The following is a 23,733-nucleotide window of genomic DNA, read 5'->3' as shown; positions in this document are numbered from 1 at the left end:
CGAAATCTTCCAGGTGATTTTAATAAGCAACCCCCTTAAGAACTACTGAGTTCACTGATAGCATTACTACATCTAAAACCAGAGATCATAACCCTGGCTGCCCATGGAGCTTTAAAAATTACTGATTTCTAGGCCCTAACTAGGAGACTCATTTAATCAGCACAAGTGTGATCCAAGATTGCAGAGGCTTAAAAACTCTCAGGTGCAGTCAAGATTCAAAGCAACTGGGGAAAAAAAAAAGAGATCTCACATACAGGAAGACTGGGAAATGACAGAATGGAAACATGAGAAAATATTCCAGTTCTCAGATATGACATAACTACCTGGACTCCGTAAATGTTACTCCTACTGGGTAGACAGATATAAGAGACTATAATAACTTTTTTGCCAAAACTCATCATCATCTTCGGAGTACACTGAATTTACTAAGGTACTGCTGCTCTGTTAGGCTCAGCCAGGTTCATGCCAGCCTCCCTGGACAACCTCCCTATCACCATCTCAAAAGAGTTGCAATGATAACCCTCAGAATACAACAACTTTTCAAAACATTGGTTAAATGAGGAAAGGTCTCAAAAATATTCTACTCACATAATGCACAATTACTTTTGCCCATAATGTTTGTCATTAAAAAGTAAAATGCTGTTATCACAGTTTACAATCCTTGCTCTTTCTACTCTAAGTCTGTCAATTCCCTCCCTTTCTGCTTATAAAGCAGAAACAGACTTAAAAGCATAAACACAAGTAGGGCTATCAGAAAGAGGTAAGTGTTATTTTAAAATTTTACTTAAACATTTATTAAATTCTCTCACTTTATGTTCAACATTTAGAAAATTCTACATAATGGGAAAATATATTTATTATTTGTAATATATAATTATTAAATCTAGAACACTCACCAGTAACATCACTAGTACTATATGACCATTGTGCTATAAAATACTTTTTTTATTTTTTTAAAGATTGATTGATTGATGATACACACAAAGAGAGAAAGAGAGAGAGGCAGAGACACAGGCAGAGTGAAAAGCAGGATCCATGCCGGGAGCCCGACGTGGGACTTGATCCCAGGACTCCAGCATCACACCCTGGGTCAAAGGCAGGCGCCAAACTGCTGAGCCACCCAGGGATACCCTATAAAATACTTTTAAACAGAACTAAACTGTTTTGAGGCCTCTAACAGCCATTCAAGGACTTTAGTAATGCCTTACCATCTAAGAGAATATTATTAAAAAAGCCAAGATTCACGAAGAAGATCAACAACATATTAATCTACATGGCATAAAACAGTTTTATTGGTATAACAGTGGAATATTGAGATTGGGTCAGAAATTTGAAATTACAAAAGGAGTCGCTATATAGTAATAAGCTAAAACCAAATATTCCTTAGGATAGGCCTTACAGCCTTACAGAAAATAGGTCACATTTTCTGTAAGGCCTAATATAAACCCGCCCTGTATATCATCTCCAGCCTTCTCTACCACCTTGAAAGATCCTTTTCTCCACTTCTGTCTCATATTACCTGGGCTTTCCCTGAAGTTCAGTCCTGAGCTCCCCACTTTTTGCTCTGTCAATGCCACAGATATCATTACCCATACTATACTTATAGCTTAGAAATATCCTATTTCATATAAACAACAGTTTCCAAATCTTCAGTTGTACTAATATATACACATTTATCACTCTGCTTCTTCTAGTACTACTTTACTTGTCTAATTGTCACTTGAAACTCCATGAAGTCAAAATAATCTTCAATGCAAACCTGGCCCTCCTGGCTCTTCTAAAGTCCACAAATTGTAGTATTTGATGGCAAAAGGGTGGGACAGACAGTCATGCTTATACACTGCTGGTGACAGAAGAAATACAACTTTTTAAAGGTTCCTTAGCCACATGTGTCAAAACCCATTTGATAAGTAATCCCACCCCTAAGAAAATGTCCTAAGAGAATAAATACAAATGTGATTACAGATTTTTCTGTAAGGAAGCTGAAAGAAATACACCAGTAATGAGACTCAAAATAATTTCATTGTCCAACAAAAAAGTAATAGTTAAATCACGTCTGGTTTTCAGTGAACTACGATGTAGCCACTAAATATCAAGTTTTGAAGGCTATTTAGTGGAATGGAAATATATGGAAAATATGGTGGAAAAATATGATGGATTAAAGCGAGAAAAGTCACAACACTGTATACCAGTAGTAATCTAACTGTGTAAAATATGTATATGGATAAAAACATAAACTGGTTGTATCTACAGTGAGCTAGTCAATTTTATTATGTATTTTTCTGCCTTTGTGTCTTAACCAGATGTTTATGATAATTATACTTTTATAATCAGAAAAAAAGGGGTTTTTAAATGGCACTTTCATTTATCATTCCAGTTGTACAGACATGAAACTTTAAGTTTAAGCCTCCTTCCTCACCAGGACCAATGTTTCAGGAATTCCTTTCATGCGATCTTTCTTCTATCGCAAGAATGGAAGTAGCAAACTATTGGAAAGGCATGGAAGTCCTTTAGAATCCTTGAAAAATTCCTCAAGCCTTTTTGTTTATGCCGTATCTTCTACCTCCCTGAACACTCCTGCTTCTCTCAATACTCTTTATCTGAATTCATTGACAAACAGAAGGCCTTCCATGGCTCTACAAGACTCCTCCCTCTTTTTGAACTTCCTGAGCACACTCTGCTGTTTGGCTTTCGGTTAGGGCACGCTGACGGAAGGCCAGCTAGAAGAAGAGCGCGGTGGCTTGAGGTCAGGGCAAAAAAACATGAAACATGTAAACAACCCCTGAAGGCACAGAATAGTAACATGTTTCAAAATAACAGCCTTGAGTTAAAAGAAAAGACTGAGGTTCAGTACATACTCTGTTTCCTAAGATGGGAAAACATTAATTTTCCAACATCTGTAAAACGTATTTTAGAAAGTGCTTGAAAATTAATGTGTTAGGGCCAAAGAAACGGGACAACTGCATCCAGTGTGGTATCCTTGAATAGACCCTGGAATCAAAAGAGAGCATTAATGAAAAAAATGTTAATAAATATGAATAAAGCCTGGAATTAATAGTAACCTACCAATATTAATTTCTAATTATCTAATATTAATTAGTTTTGATAAATGTAGCAGAGGCTTCAAAAGGGCCTTCTCATGTACGACTGCTTGCTGGTGCCTGGAGGACAGGCATCAGTACAGCACTGAACCAGGCGTTCTAAGGAATACCGAGACCATCTCCATCCACTCTGATGGTAGAGAGGAGGGGTCGTCTGCCTCCCGCTCCAGTGCTCTTCTGGACCACACGCACAGCTCATGTCCAAGGCTTGGTTTTCACTCAATTCACCGAGTGAAAGCATCAGCCATGAATAATTCTATTTGACCAAGCCTTATCACAATTTGCAGTATATTAAGAATCCTTATGTTCCACACTATTCACGGAAAACTCTGACATCCATTTTAACAATTAGTATGAAGCTATACTGATTTAAAAAAAATAGCTCATATTAAGCTTCTATGTCCTGTTCAATGCCCCTATGAGGAGAGCTAAAGGTGTTGTCTCACAGCTATTTGACCCCATGTGAGGACCAAAATCTACTTAAAAGGGTAAAAAACAAACAAATAATGGTCAATCTTGGAGGCATTATTCTTTCTTCTACTTCTTTAGAGAAAAGAAAAATATGCTGAAGCATCAGAAGGAATCGCTAGGAGCCTACTTAGGAAAATTCAAGTCTTCCGTTCTTATAAGGTGAAGAGCATTTCATTTACTGCACAGTCCAACTCTTTTGATCAACTTAACAATATGACAGTAAGGAGAATGGTTTTATAAAAATCCCAGGAAATGTTGTTAAATGACATCCAAACTATGATTATTTTGCCTATTGTGGCGGCTGAAGTGATTTCCCTCTGTCATCGGACTAAATAGTTTCTCCAGTATTTTTAACCTATGATCTACCTGAAAGCTCTAGTGATTACCTACCCTCATCCTTTTTGTCACACCTTTCACTAAATAGATTACATTTTATTTTAATCCTAAAAGTTTAGATGTTACAGCATTTTTGTATGTCCCAAAGCAGCTAGTATAATGCTTTCCACATAACAATAAGTGCTTGCTGAATAAATGTCAAACATCATAAAAGGCACGATGGCACACAACTGATTGTTTATAAAAACTGCTTTGTCCCATCCACCAATCTTTTACTTTATGTACACCAGAAATCAGGTAGCGTAGACTGTGGTAGGGACAAATAAGATGCCACCTAACTGAATTTACAGATACGAAAATGGTTAAATGCAATACAGTTTAAGAGGTGCAGAACTAGAGATAGTTCAATGACCCATGGAAGGATGAAAAAGAATGTATCAATTCTATTTAACTGGGTATAAGACGAAGCTCTATGCATGCCTGAATATATGGCAATTCTCCATTTTCCCAGTAAAAAAAGAAAAAAATAATTTTCCTCTCCCAATTTAAGTGTATGATTTTTTGGAATGCCAAGGAAACACTTGAAATATCTAGTTCATCTACAGATATTTAAAATCACCCAATATAACACTAAATTAACTTACAAATAATGCTTTCCTCTACTGTTTCATTAAAATTCCTGAACATTAGTGTCATTATCAACACTAGAATCCTTTTCCAGAGTACATTATCTTTAATTCTAAATTATTGAGATGCAGCACTTTTTGCCTGTGCAGTTGATGCCGTTATCAAAAATTTTATCAGCCAGAAATATCATTTGTACAATGTTAAGATCAATGTTCTTTTCACTCAACCTAAAAGTATATTCATTATATTCTCAATATAACCATTTATTCTACTCTTTTAACTGTTTTAATCAGCTTTGTTGAGGTGTAATTTATTTATAATAAAATTCACCATTTTGAAGCAAATATTTTAATGAGCTTTGTTGAGGTATGGTTTATTTATAATAAAATTCACCATTGTGAAGCAAACATTTTGATGAGTTTTGACAAACGTACACAACCCTATAGCATCTCCACAATCATGATCTAGAACATTTCTACTATCCCAGAAGAGTTCCCTGGCGTTCCCTTGGCAGTTAATCCCCTCTCTCCACCTCCTGGCTCTTGGTTAACTACTGATCTACTTCTGCCACTATGGTTTTGGCTTTTCTAGGATGTCTAATCACTAGCAGCACACACCACGTAGAATTTTGTAACTGAGTTCATTCAGTTAGCGTAACCCTGTTAAGACTCATTCATGTTGTGGGTGTGTATCAGTTCATTCAATCACACAGATATATTACCATCTGTTTATTCACTCACCCAATTAGTAGACAATATTATTGTCAGCTTCTGGCTATTAAAACTATACAACTGCTACGAATATTCAAGTACATCTCTGAAAATATGCTTTCATTTTTCTTAAGTAAATGCCTATTACTGGGTGTATTAGCTTCCTAATGCTGCTGTAACAAAGTATCACAACATAGGTGGCTTACAACAACAAATATATTCCCTTACAAGTGTGTGTAGGCTAGAAGCATGAGATCAAGGTGTGGGTAGAGCCATGCTCTCCTGAAGCCTTTAGGAACAGATCTGTCCTATGTCTTTTTTCTTAGCAACTGGTGGAGTACTGGTACTGGCAGCCATTGGTTTAAAACTGGTTAACTTCAACCTCTGCTTCCATCCTTATAAGGATGGAATATTCTTTTTCTTTTTTTTACTGGGAAAATGGAAAATTGCCATATATTCAGACATGCATAGAGCTTCATCTCATACCCAGTTAAATACGATGGATATATTCTTTTTCTCCTTTTATGTCTCTGTCTTTATGTGGCTTTCTCTCCCTTCTAGGTCTTCTGTGGCTCTCTCTCTCTTTATAAGAACACAGGTCATGCTGGCTTAAGAATTCCCTAGTCCAAATGACCTTATCTTAAACTGCAACGGCCCCATTTCCACATAAGGTCACATCCTGAAGTAGTGACAGGGAGGCCTTAAATATAACCTTTTGGGGGGATGTAACTCAACCCACTGCACTGGGTCATAAGGTAAGTGTATGTTTGTAACAAAAAAATGCCAATCTATCATTCAAAGTGACTATACCATTTTGCCTTTGTTTACAGTAATGTGTGGTGACAACTCCACATCCACCCCAACACTTGGTATGATCTGTTTTTGTTTTCTTTTTTTTTTTTTTATTTTAAAGTCCATGTGCAGTTGTATCTCACTATGGTTTTGATTTGCACTTCCTTCATGACTAATGATGTTAAGCATCACTAGAATTTATAAGGCTTTGTAAGTGACATGTCTATTCAATCTTTTGCCCATTTTGGATTTTTCTCAGAATTAAGATGTAGGAATTCTCTGAACATTCTGGATACAAGTCTTTCATCAGACATAGGTTTTGCAAATATTTTCTCCCTGTCTATAAGTGGACTTTTCATTTTCTCAACAGAGTCTTCTATTTTGATGAAATCAATGTACCCATTTTTTTATTTCATGATTTTGTATCCTAAGAAATCTTTGCTTAATCCAAGGTCACGAAAACTTTCTCTTATATTTTATTCTTGAGGTTTTTATCACATTAGCTTCTAAACATGTAGCTCTATGACCCAATTTGAGTTAATTTTTATGTATGATGAGAGACAATGGTCAAAGTTCATTATTCTACAAATAGATATTCAGTTATTCTAGCACCATCTGTTGAAATCCTTTCCCTACTGAATTAACTTTCACACTTTTGTCAAAAGTAAACTGACCGTTAATGTGTAGATCTATTTTGGGGCTCTCTATTCTGTTCCACTGATCTATAGGTCTATCCTCCTGCCAATACCACACTATCTGTAGCTTTATATGTTATGGCAGGTAACGTGAGTCCTATTTTTTCATTTTCAAAAATGAGAATGTCCGAAATGGTGCCAGACATGATCTAATCCCTCCATCCTGTCCATTTCTGTTAAAAAATGGATATTTCAGGGACGCCTGCCTGGGTGGCTTAGTCTGTTTACCATCTGACTCTTGATTTCATCTCAGGTCATTATTTCAGGGTCCTGGGATTGAACCCTATGTCAGGCTCCAGACTTGGTGGGGAGTCTGTTTGGGGGTTTCTCTCCCTTTCCTTCTGCCTCTCCAGCTGCTTGCACTCTCTCTTTCTAAAATAAATAAATAAATCTGAAAAAAACCTGGTTATTTCAAAAATGCCACTGAAGAAAACGAGAATTGTATCTCTGCTGCTTAAAGAACGTACTGTATTTATATCACCTACCACACCAGAGGCTTACTTTAACATACACCAAGAGTTCAATTTCACATAAAATCAATCTTGAACCCTAAGACAGCTGAAGAGAGCAAAAGAATGTATTACAAGCTTACGTTGCCTTATTATATAACCCTCCTCCTGCCCTCCTGCCCACAGTGCAAGAACCCTAGGAACTTACAGAGCAAGATTTGTATTAGCAATAATTATTATTTAAAAACTAATTCATATTCTTTAAAAACACATTTTAAAAATTCAGTAAGTCCTTTTTTCTCTTCCTTTCATAAATTACAAATGTCAAAATTTCTTCCTTGAATGTTATCATGTATCCTTTAAAAATGTTAGCTTCAGAAAAAAAAACTCCATGACAATGATAAAGTTGTGTTTAAGTGCAAATTCTCATTTAAATAACTTAGTTTATGAATGATTTTTATATTATAGATATTATGTAGCTTTTCCAAATGAGTTTTCACCGTTAGCTAAGTAGAATTCATCTACCTATAAACTAAATACTAGTGCTTTACCTTTCTTTTTCTAATATTCAAACCATTTCACCTGTTGAAAACCACATTTCAGTTCAATACCACTTCTCAAATATCAAAATGAATATGAACAGAAATGAAGTACAACTGAGTATACACACTATAAGTTGAGTGGGGCATGAAATAATATTGTGACATGCTAGTTCTAGCAAATTTTAGATAGTGTTTGATAAACCTAAAATTACTTCAAATGTTTACTCATAAATTTCAGTGGGTTTTTTTTTAAGATTTTATTGATCTATTTATTCATGAGAGACATAGAGAGAGAGAGAGAGAGAGAGAGAGGCAGAGACACAGGCAGAAGGAAAAGCAGGCTCCATGCAGGGAGCCCGATGTGGGATTCGATCCCGGGTCTCCAGGATCACACCCCCGGCTGAAGGCGGCACTAAACTGCTGAGCCACCGGGGCTGCCCAAAATCAGTGGTTCTTAAACATAGTTGGGAATAGGAAGCAGATTTAAAAAATATATTTCTCCAATCTCATTTTCTTTGTATGTCCAAATTATGATATACTTAAAAGTTTCTTTTATTTTTCAGACTATGAATTTTTATTTAGAAATTTTTCACATTTAGAAAAATACCAACTTAAAGTTTGAGTTAACAAAGTGTACAAATGAGAAAATGTTAAGATACAAAGAACATATTCAAGAACACAGAATGATTTGCTCTAATATTTTTTTGAAATTTCATTATTTTACCCACATTATCTGTAACACAGAGATTCCCTTTGATAGGCGCCATAAGAATAAATTAGCCAAATGGCTTTTCTGTAGTCTCTATATATGCAAGAATAATACACATTTTCATCAGCAGAACCTGACTCTCCAGAAAAATAAATATCACCACTTAAATATTAATATTGAGTATGCATTATTTCATACAATTGCTACCGGATGAATAAGTAAGGCCAAGTTCTATTTTTCTTTTGAAATAATGATGTTCACTTTAGCTTTCACAAGGTATTACTTCAACATAAAGCTTTATTTTTGTCAGAGACGTCTCCCAACAAAAGGTGGACATAGAATCTGCTCAAAGTAGCAATGGATGGTTAGAATAGGTACATGGCACTTCCAAATTGGCATCTGTGGGCCTGGCTAACTTTGAGTTAGACTCAAACAACAGCATTTAAAAAATCATTAGTCTGGAACCACTTAAATCCGGGAAGAAGCTGACCAGAGTTAAACTGTTCCACAGGCCCTGTGTTGTATGAGAAGGCATTAAGACACTAACTTAGGATTTAAGTGGGCATGGTAAAATTTCAAAAGAACTATAAGAAAACTGAAATAGTGTTTATCTTCCAAAATGGATATAAAAGAAATAGGAAATTTTTTTAAAAAAGCAACTAACAAGTAGAAAGTCTTCAACAAATTTACAAAGGGAGAAAGAGAAAGTACAAGAAAAGGGGGAGGAGGTAGGAGGACAGAGACAGAAAAGATAAAGTACTAAGTACATGGCAGAAACAAGCCCAACCACCATATAAATAGATCACTTTTCAGAGACTGCCAAACTGAATTCACTCACACACACACACACACATATACACATATACACACAGTAATATGGTACTTTTAACAGACAAAAAAGCAAAAGCAATGAAGATAAATGTTTCATTTACTGAGGCATATCATTTTTAGCTTACTTCACCTAAAAAAAATATCCTCAAGATACAGGAAACAATTATACAAATCCATATATTCCCACATTTCTATTTTGTTTTTGATAAGTCAAGCAGGGGAAATAATGAAAATATAAAATATTTGAATCACACAGCTAACATATTGGAGACATATAGATTTTATACAGTGGAGGCATACAGAACCTAACAATTAGAAAAAACATATTTTTCTTTTTTTTAAAGATTATTTATTTATTTATTTATTTATTTATTTATGAGAGACAGAGACACAGGCAGGGGGAGAAGCAGGCTCCCTATGGTGAGCTTGATGTGGGGCTTGATCCCAGGACCCCAGAATCACGACCAGAGCCAATGGTAGACGCTTAACCACTGAGCCACTGAGGCACCCTGAAAAGACATTTTTCTTCAACATACTGACAATACTTACAAAATTCAACTGTGTATTAAGCCAAAAAGCAAATTTCATCAAATATTTAAAATCACCATCATAGCAGTAATTAGAGGTAAAGTTACAGTTTGGAGGCTTACATTAATGTAAAAAAGCTTAAGATCACCAAGCTAAATCCCCAACCTAAAAAACTACAAAAAGAACAAAAGTATGAAGTTACAATAAATACAGAAGTTACAGAGGTAAGAGTATAAAAATCAGTGAAACAGAACACAAACACAAAATACAGAATCAAGAAAGATTTTTTCCTTTTTTTTTTTTGTAAAATATATAAACCTCCAAAAAGACTGAATGAGAGAAGGCACAAACACCACCATAAATAAATCTTAGACAAATGATCCTACACTTAGAAAAACGCAAGTTATCAAAAGGAAAAGACTATGAGAATACTGCTATAATAAAAAAGTAATGGATTGGTATTCTTTATGTTTTTCCTATCCTACACCACCTCAAATGTAAAACTTCCAAATATTATTTTACAGAGAAGCTCTCACAAATTTTAAGCAATACATCATTCTTTCTTCTGAGGCCAATATAACTTTGATATTTAAAAAAGACTTTAAAAGTACAATTCAAAAAAACTTAAAAACGAATCTCATTAAGGAACACAGATGCAAACTCTTAGTAATAAACCATACCCAAGAGTGTCCTTATTTAAAAAGATAGTATACCATAACCAAACTGTGATGCAAGTTAGACAGAAAAATATACAAACACAATTCCAGATTAAAGGAAAACCATGATTATTTCTTGATAGCAGATAAACATTTGATAAAATTAAATAACCAATAAATATTTTACCTAAGAACACCACTAACAAAAACAGCCAAAATACTTCCTTAGAAAATTAGAAAAATTAGAAAGAGAAATTTTAAAAAATTAGAAAATTAGAAAATAAAAAAAATAAAACGACAGGATGAGCACTGGGTGTTATTCTGTATGTTGGCAAATTGAACACCAATAAAAAATAAACTTATTATTAAAAAAAAGAAAATTAGAAAATAAAAGACCAGGGGACTTTTATTAACTGACAAAGACCCACAAGTAACATCATATTCAAAGGTGAAAATCTGTATCATTCGTGTTTAAGACCTGGAACAAGACAGGAAGCACACTTATGACCTTGTAGATATGAACATTACAGCAAGGAAAAAAAACAGAAAGAAAAGGACTTCAAAAAAAAATTAAGAGAACTGTCATTCACAGATAACAGAATTGTCTATATAGAAAGTTCAACAAATATATAAGCAAATTATTAGATCTGGTAAGAGTTTATTTCAAAGACAACAAAAAAAAATCAACTCAATTTCTACACAGCAGAATGGTAACTGAAATTTTTGGATGATGTAATTTATAATACCAACAAAAATATTAAACACCTAGAAATAAATCTAACAAAACACAGGTGATGCTTATATAGACAAATTATAACTGTAATCAAGGAAATCCAAAATTAGTAGAGTGATGCACTATGTTCATGTACAATCACTCAACATTTTTAACAATTTTACTTCTCTCCAATTTGATAAATAAATTTAACAAAATTTCAATCAAAACAAAAAAGAATTTTCAAGAATTTGATAAGCTGATTCCCAATGCAAATGACTGAGGCAAGCAGCTCCTGATGGAAATGTGGATTCTTGCCCTACCACACATGCATCAAGACTCATTAGAATTATGGTAATTAAAACAGTATAATTTAATATTTGTGCAGCGACAGACAACCTGATTGATAAAACAGAAGAACCCAACATAGAAAACACACAAATACAGAATCATGAAATGACAGAGGTGGCACTCTAGGCAATGGAAAGACTAGTCAATAAAAGGTACTAGAACAGTCATTCATATGGGGAACATGCAATAGCATCACTAACTTACACGGTCCAAAGAATCAATTCCTGATAGGTATAATATAAATATGAGGAGCAAACTTTTAAAAAATAAAATATTGATATTACCTTGAAGTCCTTATAACAAGTAAACAATTCTTAACCATGACATTTTTAAAAAGGGCTAACTATACAAGAAACTGATACAACTAACTGCAGAAAAAAGTTGGATTGGAAATTAATCATAAAAGGATGTTCAACCTCATTATCATTCAGGAAAATGCAAAATTAAACCATGGTAAGATACCACTTTTACACACATGGATTAGAAAAAAAAAAGATATGAAACCTGTCAAGTGTTGAAAAGCATACAGAGCAAAAGTAATTATACTCTACTGGTGGGACTACACAAGGATGCATCACCAATTTAGCATGATCTTGCATGGATGAACATGTACATTACCCTGTGACCTTCCCCCCCCGCCACCTCTTCCATTCCTAGATATACAACTAAAGAATCTACTCACATATACCAATATACCAAAATACATGTTAAATGATCTTCACATTAAAATTGCTCATGACAAAATAAGCCTAGAACGCCCAGTATTTCCTACTACAGTAAACTATATCAAGGTATATTCACATAGGACAGTGGTATACAGTAGAAAACTTAGTGAACTATAGCTACATGCCATGACTCAAGTCTTGAAACAAGATGTAAGAGAAAAAGGAGTTTTGCCTCAAGGTGGCAATGTAGAAGGATCCTGAACTCACTTCCTCCCCTGGACACTCTGAATCTACAGCTACATATGGAACAATTCTCTCTGAAAGAAACCTAAAAACCAGTGGGAGTGGAGTTACTCCTACACATTGTGTGAACAAGAAAAACTCTACAATAAAATGGGCAGAAGAGGTTGAGACATGATCTCACCACACCCTGGTGTGGGGACCCACATCAGGAGAAAACTCACAATTCTGAGATTCTCCTTGAGAAACAAAGGGATGTTTCTCCCTAAAATGCCCCACATCTGGTACAATATTTAAGACCTGTACCTAAGAGATGGGCCTACAAAACATCAGCTTTAAAGGCAACAGTGCATATGACCACAATATCCACAAAGCTACCACAAACAGGGAACCACGTCTTAAGGGGTTCACACATATTCATGGAAGCTATACCCAGGGCCTAGAGCGGAAGCAGCTGATTGAAATACCCAATTTTTCCATTATAGAGGCCTAAGCGTTTATCTTGAAAGCTTCTACCTATAAGGCAGGAATCTAATTTAACAACATATCTAGGAGCCTACTAAAATACTATCCAAAAACACCCACAAAGGCCAGTGGGCACCATCATCACTGTCTCCTTTTACTTCACTCTAGGTCACTGGTATTGCCTAGAAAGGAGTTTATGAACACGTGTGGCACTCCCTTGACAGCCCAGCTCTGATGGCCAAAGGGCTTCTGTTGACAGGTTCAACAGATGGCAGAAAACACCCCAAGGCTCAGTTCAGAGAAAACGGAGAGAGCATCCATTTCCCAGGTGTTCTCTGAAAGAAGTATAACTGCATACTTTAAAGATATCGCCTCAAAAATTCAGCTTCTAATCAACCTGAATCTATGTGCTGATGGAGATCCTCCCCTTTGGAACACAGACAAATGTTAACACACCCTGAATTACAGTGAGTAACAAAGAACAAAAGAGGCTGAATGGACAATCACAAGGTTTGAAAGACAACTAAGAGCTGGCATAGGGTTTAAAATGAGATTCATCTAAACTAGGACAGTCTTTTAAAACTGAGAGAGGTGGCATTTTATCTAATGTATAAAAACCAAGACACAGAGTCAAGGAAAATAAAAGAGAAATATATTCCAAATGAAGGAAGATAAAACCTCAGAAAGACAACTTAATGATGAAACAGAAGTGATTTACTTGATAAAAAGTTCAAAATAGGGGATCCCTGGGTGGCGCAGCGGTTTGGCGCCTGCCTTTGGCCCAGGGCGCGATCCTAGAGACCCGGGATCGAGTCCCACATCGGGCTCCCAGTGCATGGAGCCTGCTTCTCCTTCCTTCTGCCTATGTCTCTGCCTCTCTCTCTCTCTCTCTCTCTATCATAAATGAATAAAAAAAAAATAAAATAAAAAGTTCAAAATAGTAGTCATATACTCAAGTCAAGAGAAAAATATATAAAGTGAGATTTTGAACAGAGATAGAAAATACAAGAAAATGCCAAAGAGAAATCACAGAGCTGAAGAATACAAAACTGAACTGAAAAATACAATAGAGAGGTTCAATAAGACTAAATGAAGTAAAAGAAAGAATCAGTGACCTTAAAGACAAGGCAGTGGGACTTATCCAATCAGAGCAGCCACAGACATTTAAAAACAAAGACTAAAAGAGAAAAAAGTGGGGATAGCTTAAGAGACTTATTGGCAAAACATTGAGTGGACTAACATTTGCATTATAGGAGTCCCAGAAAAAAAAAAAGAGAAAAATAAAAGAGCAGAAAACTTTTTTGAAGAAATAATGGCTGAAAACTTCACTAACTCGGAGAAGGAAACAAATATCCACACCCAGGAAGCCCAAAGAGACCTAAACAAGATGACTCCAAAGAGACCCACATCAAGACACATTATAAATTATCAAAAGTAAAAGACAAGAAAAAAATCTTAAAAGCAGTGTAAGAAAAACAACTTGTAATATATAAGGTAGACCCCCAAGACTATAAACAGATTCTTCAGCAGATATTGCAGGCCAGAAGGGACAGGAAAGAGATATTCAAACAAAGTGATAAAAGAAAAAAAAAAAAAAGCCAAATGACAATACCTGACCAACAAAGCTGTTCAGAATTCAATGAGTTTTCTCCAGACAAGCAAAAGCTAAAGGAGTTCACCACCACTAAACTGGCCTTACAAAGAATGTTAAAGGGACTTTTTTAACTGGAATGAAAGAGTGCTAATTAGTCACAGAGACACATATGAAAGTACAAATCTCTCTGGTAAAATAAATACATAGTAAAATTCAGAACACTCTAATGTAAAGATGGTATGTTAATCACTTATGAATCTCATATGAAGGTTAAAACAAAAAGCATTAAAAATAACTCTAACTACAATACTTGTTAATGGATACACAAAAAGATGTGATGGTAACATAAACATAAATATGGGGAAGTAAAGTAAAAATGTAGAAAGTTAGAATATTCATTCAAAGTTGCTATTAGCTTAAAATGGACTATTAATTAGAAGCTGTTTTAACATAAACCTCATGGTAACCACAAAGCAAAATCTTACAGTATATACACAAAAGATAAAGAGAAAAAGAATATAAGCACATCACTACAGGAAATAAATCACAAAGAAATAGATCAAGGAAAGAAGGAACAAAGGAATTATAAAACAGCCAGAAAAAAATTTACAAAATGGCAGTAAATCCATGCCTATCAATAATTACCTTAAATGTAAATGTACTAAATCCTCCAACCAAAAACCAAAGACTGGCTGAATGCATTAAAAAACCCAGAGCCAAAATAAAACCAAAAACAAACAAACAAACAAACAAACAAACAAACACCCAGAGCCACCTATATATCCACTATAAGAGATTCACTTTAGATATAAGGACAGACACACACTGAAAGTAAAAGGATGGAAAAAGAATACATGCAAATGGAAAGCAACAAAGAATTTAAGATAAAGAATTTAATAAGAGACAAAGAAGGTGATTAGATAATGATAAATGAAAAATCCAATAAGACAATACAACATTTGTAAGTATTTATACACCAAACATAGGATTATCTAAATATATAAAGCAAATATTAACAGTCACAGAGGGAAAATATTCAGAAATAAAATAACAGTAGAGGACTTTCATACTTTACTTTCATTAAAAGACAGTTCATCCAGACCAAAAATCAGTAAGGAAATAGTAGTCTTAAACAACAAGTTAGACCAGATGGACTTAACAGACATATACAGAATATTTCACCCAAGAGCAACAAAATACACATTCTTATCAAGCATACACAAAACATTTCTAGGATAAGTCATGTTAGAGCACAAAACCAGTCTTAATAAGCTTAAGAAGGCTGAAATCATAAAGAATCTTTTCCAACTACAAAAGTATAAAACCAGAAGTCAATTACAAAAAGAAAATGGCACAATACACAAATATGTGAAGATTAAACAACATGCCACTGAACAACCCATGGGTCAAAGAATAAACTTTCAAAAATTTAAAAATACCTTGACACAAATGAAAATATAACAAAACTTACATAATGCAGCAAAACCCATAGTAAGATAGAGTTCATAGCAATAAATGCCTACATTAAGAAACAAGAAAGAGCTCAATTAAACAACCTAACTTTATACCTCAAAAAAATTAGAAACAGAGCAAACTAAGCTGAAAGTTGAAGGAAAAATCAACAAAAAGCAAAAGTAAATGACAGAGAGGCTAAAAAGACAAAGAAAAGATCACTGAAATGAAGAAGAGCTGGCTTTTTGAGAAGATAAAAAGGACAAACCTCTAGCCAGACTCATCAAAAAAAAGAGAGAGTACTCAAATAAATAAAATTAGAAGTGAAATGGTAAATACAACAACTGATGATAGTAGTCTCTTATGATCCTGTGTTAATAATTATGCACCAACACACTGGAGAAAGAAAAGAAGTAGGTAAATTCCTAGAAACACACAACCTACCAAAGATTTAATTGTGAAGAAATAAAAAACCTGAACAGACCAATTACTAGCAAGGAGATTGAATCAGTAATCAGATGACTTCACTGGTGAATTGTACCAAACATTTAAGAAGAATTCATATCAATTCTTCTCAAATTCTTCCAAAAGACAGAAGAGAAAGTAACACTTCCAAACTCATTTTATGAGGTCAGCATTACTCTGATATCAAAACCAGACAAGGGCATTACAAGAAAATTATAAGCCAATAACCCTGATGAACACAGAGTAAAATTCTTCAACAAGATATGAACAAACCGAATTCAGCAAAACATTAAAAGGATCTTACAACATGATCAGGTTAGATTTATTGAAGGAATGCAAGGATGGTTCAATATGTGCAAATCAATCAATGTGATATACTATATTAACAAAAGGATAAAAATCATGATGATCTCAACAGATAAAGAATTTTATAAAATTCAACCTCCAATTATGATAAAAACTCTCAACATGGTAGACACAGAAAGCAAATAGCAAAAAGCCCACAGCTAATATCATACTCGAAGAAAAGCTAAAAGTGTTTCCTCTATGATCAGAAACAAGACAATGATAACTACCCTCACCACTTTTATTCAACACAATGTTGCAAATCCTAGCTAGAACAGTTAGGCAAGATAAAGAAATAAAGGGAATCCAAACCAAAAAGGAAGAAGTTAAATTGTCTATGTGCAGATGGCATGATATATACGGACAACCCTAAAGACTACATACACCAAAAAACTGTTTGAACTAATTAAGCGAATTCAGTTGCAGAAAACAAAATCAATATACAAAAATCAGTTGAGTTTCTACACACTAATAATGAGGTAATAGAAAGAGAAACTAAGAAAATAATTCCATTTACATTTGCATCCAAAAGACTAAAACACCTAGGGATAAATTTTAACCAAGAGGGTGAAAGATTTGTACACTAAAAACTTTAAGACATGATGGAAGAAACAGAACAAATAAATAGAATGATTACACATGCTCATGGATTAGGAAATGCAAAACTGTTAAAATGTCCATACTGACAAAGCAATCTACAGATTCAACGAAATCTCAATCAAAATTCCAATGACATTCTTCACAGAAGTAGAACAAACAATCCTGATCTGTATGAAGTAACTACAAGAGATTCCAAATAGCCGAAGCAATCTGGAAGCATCACGCTTCCTGATTTTGAACTTTATTACAAAGCTACAGTAATCAAAACAGTACAGTATTGGCATAAAAACAGACACGTGAAATGACTGGAACATATAAAGAGTCCAGAAATAAACCCAGGCACAATTAGTCAATTAATTTACAAAAAAGGAGCCAAGAATATGCACTGGGGAAAGAGGACAGTCTCTTCAATAAATGGTGCTGGGAAAACTGGACAAACACATGCAAAAAACCCGAAACCATTAATTTACACTTTTTTTGTCATTAAAGGGAAACTTTAGCTTTAATCACATTAGTTGACAGTATTAAAATTGCAGTGTATTCTTATAAAATGTCTCTCTTCATCTATTCAGAATCATAAGTTAGATAGAGGCCACGTTTCTGTGACACTGTACTGCATTTCCCAGGACACAGGTTGTTATGATTTATAATGATCTTCCAATAGTTGAGTGACCGTAATATGCTGAAGGTCAGCAAGACGGCTTATGGTTGGATTCAGCATTAAGAAACAAAGTGTACAGGTGCTCCCCTTTCCAATGAAGGTAGTATACACAAAAACCAACTCAAAATGCAATAAAGACTTGAATAAAAGACCAGAAACCATAAAACTCCTCAAAGAAATCACACCCAGCAAGCTGCTTGGCATCAGTCACCAATATCAAAGTCAACAAAAGGAAAAATAAATAAACAGGGCTAAATCAAATTTAAAAGCTTGTAGACAGCAAAGGGAAACCATCAGCAAAATAAAAAGCCTAACGGAAGAAAATATTTGCAGATCCATTTAATTAAGGAGTTAATATCCAAAATATATAAAAAACTCCTACAACTCAAAAGCAAAAAAAAAAAAAAAAAAAAGATTTGTTTGTTTTAATTAAAAATGGGCAGGGGAGGGACACTTGGGTGGCTCAGTGATTTGTCTGCCTTTGGCTCAGGCCAGGATACCAGGGTCCTGGGATCGAGTCCCACATCAGGCTCTGCCCTCAGCAGGGAGTCAGCTTCTCTCCCTCTGCCTTTGCTCCTTCCCCCTACTCATGTATGCATTGCATTCTCTTTCTAAAATAAGTATATAAATCCTTAAAAATAAATAGATAAAAATGGGCAGAAGATCTGAAAACAGAGTTTCTCAAAGACAGCCAAATACCCAACAGTTACAAGAAAACATGTTTCAAGTTTATAATGTAGTGATTCAATATATGTATATATTGCAAAACAATCACTGCAGTAAGTGTAGTTAACATTGATAACCACGGATAATTAAAAATATCTTACAGCTGAATAATACTCAACTTCAAACATGTATTTAAAAACAGTACTAGGAGAGAAGCTGGGCTCTTCTGTCTAAAAGACCTCTGAAAGATACAATATGCTCTAGTTCTCCTGCTCCTAATTATATGTGAGGTTTCTTCCCCCCAGACCTTCAAATAAAAGAAATAAAGTCTCTAGCCTCAGCTATGTGCAAGTGACAAAACTTTTTAAGAGTCTACCCACAAATGGATTATTTTTCAAATCCTTTTATGTTTTTAAGTTAGAGCTCAGAATTAAATGACTTGATAATCTAGGAATTCCTAGTGAGATCTTTTCACTCAGTAGCTCAAACAATTCTCCTTTCAAATTTATTTGGCATCTTTACTTATAATTAACCATGCCTCTGATTTCAAACAAGAGGTCTGGCTGGTCATGATATAGTTACTAACATCTTACCCAGAAAAGCTAAAAAGAAGGATATTGTGACTTTATGCCCACACTTGTTGTTACAGTCCATCTTTCCATCTAAAATTTAATTCATATACACATGCATATATGTTATAAATTTGAAATTCACGTTACAGAATACATAACCCTTTTGTTTTAAAAGTTGCAGATACCATTTTAAAATAGTATTAATGAACAAAACAATTCCAAATAAAACTAAAATATTAAGAACATTCCTAAATGTAGTATAAATTAGGAAGAACAGATAAAATTAAAAGTCTGAATGTTCTGCACAATTCTCATTCACTAATCTTACTAACAAATCATTCATTAGCTTCATGGATAGAGATATTTGATTAGTGAAACTCAAAACATTTAAAATATCAATTGCCTGGGTAACTGGTTATCAACTTTATAATAACCATAGAAATTACACAAAATGTCATATGGTCAACAGACTCAAGTTAGACAAGAATTTTAATCTGTATCAAACTATTTTAAGTTTACTGACAATATACGTACAATATATCCAGTATAGCCATTGCCAAAGGTTTAATTAAGCACAACCACAGTGCTTATACGAGATCTACCTATGTCATCTAACAAAAGGCCTGAGCCAAACATTTAAATGAATGGCATTACTGCAACTTGAAGAACACTATTTATCCTATCTAATATTCATTACATGCAGCTTTTCCTCCTCTTTTTTTCCCTCAACTTTTGGAGGACATTTCCCCACAATTATCAAAAGATGGCTCAAAGATTTACTAACCCAACTGACAGAAAATACGCACACATACACACACACACCCTCTTCCCTATCTTCAGACAAAAAAGATATAGGAACCAGCAGAAATCCAAATACTCCAAGAGAGACTGCAGTTGTCTTTTCAAGAATTTTAACTGAAGAAGTTACCTAAAGCTTATTCAATGTATTCTTAAATTTAAAAAGAAAAAAATCAGATTACAAGAAAATGCCAGAATAATCTATAGAATATGTACTCTATCTCTGCAATATTCAAAAACGTATTTTTGTTTCCACGAGATTGTCTAAAATATTAGCCTCAAATTATTATATTCCAAATTTTTTACTAAATCAATGGGTTGTTTTTTTTTTTTTTTCAGGTTTTCCTGCTGTTTCATAATTGGAACTATTTAAGAATTCATGATCCCAACACACTTGATCCTATGATGAAAGTCTCTTCAGTTCTATCACCATTTTATTAACTATCCTATGGACCCCCTAAATGAAATAAAATTCTTTGATATTATTCAATTTTAACATTTTTTGAACACTAAAAATAATCTGTACACATTTTTTTAAAAGATCTTATTTATTTGACAGAGGGAGAGAGAGAGCACGCATGCACACAAGCAGAGGGAGCAGTAGGCAGAGGGAGAGGGAGAAATGATGCCTCTGGGATCATGACCTGAGACGAAGGCAGACACTTAACTGAGCCACCCAGGTACCCCAATCTGTATACATGTTAGGTAAAATGTGAGTGCAAGTTTATGTGCAAATTTCCATAAATCCATTTCCTGCTCTTTTGAAAAATGTTTCCATATAAAACTGAACTATCTTGAGTGTTTTAAAAACAAAAAAGAAAGGGCTGTACATTGACATCAGATTTGCTCTCACAGAAGACAAGGTGTGAACTCACATTTTTTTTCTTTTTTATTAAGTCTTACAGATTGTCACTAAAATTCTTTACTGCTAAAATATGTAGATGTGATTCTGGAAGATTATTAATAGCCAATAATATGATTCAAATCTAGAATTAATTTAATGACAGTGTATTTCCATCATTTCTGAGACAAGTTCAGTACTACAGCATGGTAGCTGCTTAAATCCAGAAAATGACATGTAGTATTTAACAACTATGATTAGAAGTATCTCCTAGGGGCTCCTGGGTGGCTCAGTTCATTAAGCGGCTGTCTTAGGCTCAGGTCATGATCCCAGAGTCCTGGGTTCAAGCCCCATGCCTGGCTCTCCACTCAGCAGGAACCCTGCTTCTCCGTCTCCCTCTGCCTGCTGTTCCACCTGCTTGTGCATTCTCTCTCTCTGTCAAATAAGTCAACAGAATCTTTTCAAAAATAAATAATCCCTTAGATAACTATTCTAAAGGCATACCTTTAAATGCATATATTCCAAGCAATTAGACCTGTTTTCACAATAAATACTGGAGAAAAATACTTAAGTTATCTCACCTAACGAGCTGAACACATTTTAACATCAAATATCAGTGGAAAAAAATAGATAACATTTTCACTGCGAAAATCAACAAAATGACACTGTGAAAGGGTATTTATTTGTAAGTAAAATATTGGTGATGAAAATGAAAACACGTTCAGAAAACAAACTCATTTCATTGTCTTTATGTCATTAAGAGTAGGATTTCTGCTCTATTTTGGAGAGTATCTAGGCTAGCGAAAACAATTAGGAATTCAAATACATTGGGCAAAGTGGTCTGCTTCCTAAACAAATGCTCAGACCCATCCTAAATCCAAAACTGGACCTCGAAATACTGTTGTCCCTAAAAATTATTTATTTTTAATTCTCCAAGAATACTTCCAACTTTGGTACCAGAACCCACCCATGTGTGACTGACTAAAGCCATAAGAAATGGTTATGCAGGATTCTAAAACTCTTTATTAACAATTTTTTTAAAAGTAGGCTTCATGCCCAGCATGGAGCCCAACACAGGGCTTACACATGCAATCCTGAGATCAACACTCAGAGGCTTAACCAACTGAGCCACCCAGGTGCCCCAACAATTGTTTTTTTAATTGGCTATCCTGCCAATGGGAACAGAGAATTACTCTATTATTTGGCTTCTATTAATGGAGCTAACATGAAACAATTATCATAATATATATCAGAAAAACCCATTTTTGAAGTTACTACATTTGAATTACTATCATTCAAGTCAATTACATAAGAAAAAATCAGATGACTTTTATTTCATTTCTATTAAAGATTTTGGTGATCACTTTTTTTTTTTTTTTTTTTTTTTTTTTTTTTTTTTTTTTTTAAGATTTACTTACTGGGTGGCTCAGTTGGTTGAGCATCTGAGTCCTGACTTTGGCTCAGGTCATGATGTCAGGGTCATGCAGCTGAGCCCTACTTTGGGCTCCACGCTCAGTGTGGAATCTGCTTCAGGTTCTCTCTCTCCCCGTCCTTCTGTCCTCTCCTCCACTCTCTTTCTCTCTCTTTCCCAATTATCTGAGTGTGCATGCAAGTGCGGGGGGAGGGAGCGGAGGGAAAGGGAGAGAGAAACCCAAACAGACTCTGAGCTGAGTTAGAGCCTAATGTGGGACTTGATCTAAGACCCTGAGATAACAACTGGAGTCAAAACTAAGAGCTGGAGCCTCAACCAACTACCACCTTGGTGCCCCTCACATATTTGTTTATAGAGGGCACGGTTTTTCATTTATAATACTGCTACATCAAACTGTCTTTATAAAAATGAATTACTCAATGAAAGAATCTAAGTGGTAGGCATACAGGTATCACTGTAAAATTTTTAGCTTTGCTGTATGTTTAAACATTTTCATAATAAAAATCCTGAGAGAAAAACAGATTACTATAACACTGACTCCTTCCTACATAACAGCACACTGAAAATTCCAGCACACTGAAATTATTATCTTTACAAAATTATATATAAAATGTAAAGTTTGAAAATAAATCGAAAAAATTTCAAAGTATAATTTATAGTTCTATAATTCTACTTTATTGGAGCTTTACCTTAACCTGGTTATTGCCTGTTTATTTCATGATGACTGAAACTCAGTTTCCAAAATACATTATTAAAACATCCTTCCTTTTTGAACACTTTTCTGGATTATTTTTCATACAAGGTACATAGATGACAGGATGGCAGGATGGAAGGATAGTCTCACTTTTGCCTAATGAAGTCTTAACATAATCCATAATTCACTGTAAGAATCAATCTTACATATACACTGCCAACCATTTCTGAGAACAAGTCAGTCAAAATCTTTGAAGAAAATAGAAGAAGAAGGAATTAACAAGTATTTTTAAAATTCCTTTGGTGACTCATCACCTTAAGTCCCCATATCAACTTCTGGCTCGTGATGGAGGACTGAACATACATGTTTATCTCTTCTACATGACCTCATGCAATGATAGTAAAAATAGGGAGGAGGGGCATAACTCATCAGATCAATGATAAACAGGAGTACTGGGAGAGGCTGCAAATGAGAAATACCATAAAACAAAGGTTTTTCGGTTGTTTTATTACCCCCCCCCCCCCCCCCCCCGACAGTAAGAGGTAGAAGGAATAAAAGGGTCTACTTAAATTTAGGAGAATAACAATAGTAATAATGATGACAGTTAACATTTACTGAGCACTAACTTAAGTGGTGGGCATTATTCTAAGTATGTTCCGTGTATCAGTTCACTGAATTCTCCCACCAAAATCATGAGGTAGATACTATTATTATTCTCACTGTATAAAAGAAC

General features: G+C 34.6%; 1 protein-coding gene across 1 annotated transcript in view; it reads right to left on the bottom strand.

The window, feature by feature from the left end:
• The window catches only part of UBE2E3 (ubiquitin conjugating enzyme E2 E3), an 85,609-nt gene that overhangs the window by 18,683 nt on the left and 43,193 nt on the right, over window positions 1-23,733 (bottom strand). The gene's annotated exons all lie outside the window — the stretch shown is intronic.

The sequence above is a fragment of the Vulpes vulpes genome, chromosome 3 (assembly GCF_048418805.1).
Source record: "Vulpes vulpes isolate BD-2025 chromosome 3, VulVul3, whole genome shotgun sequence".
Classification (NCBI taxonomy): Eukaryota; Metazoa; Chordata; class Mammalia; order Carnivora; family Canidae; genus Vulpes; species Vulpes vulpes.
This window is presented reverse-complemented; position numbering and strand designations above follow the sequence as displayed.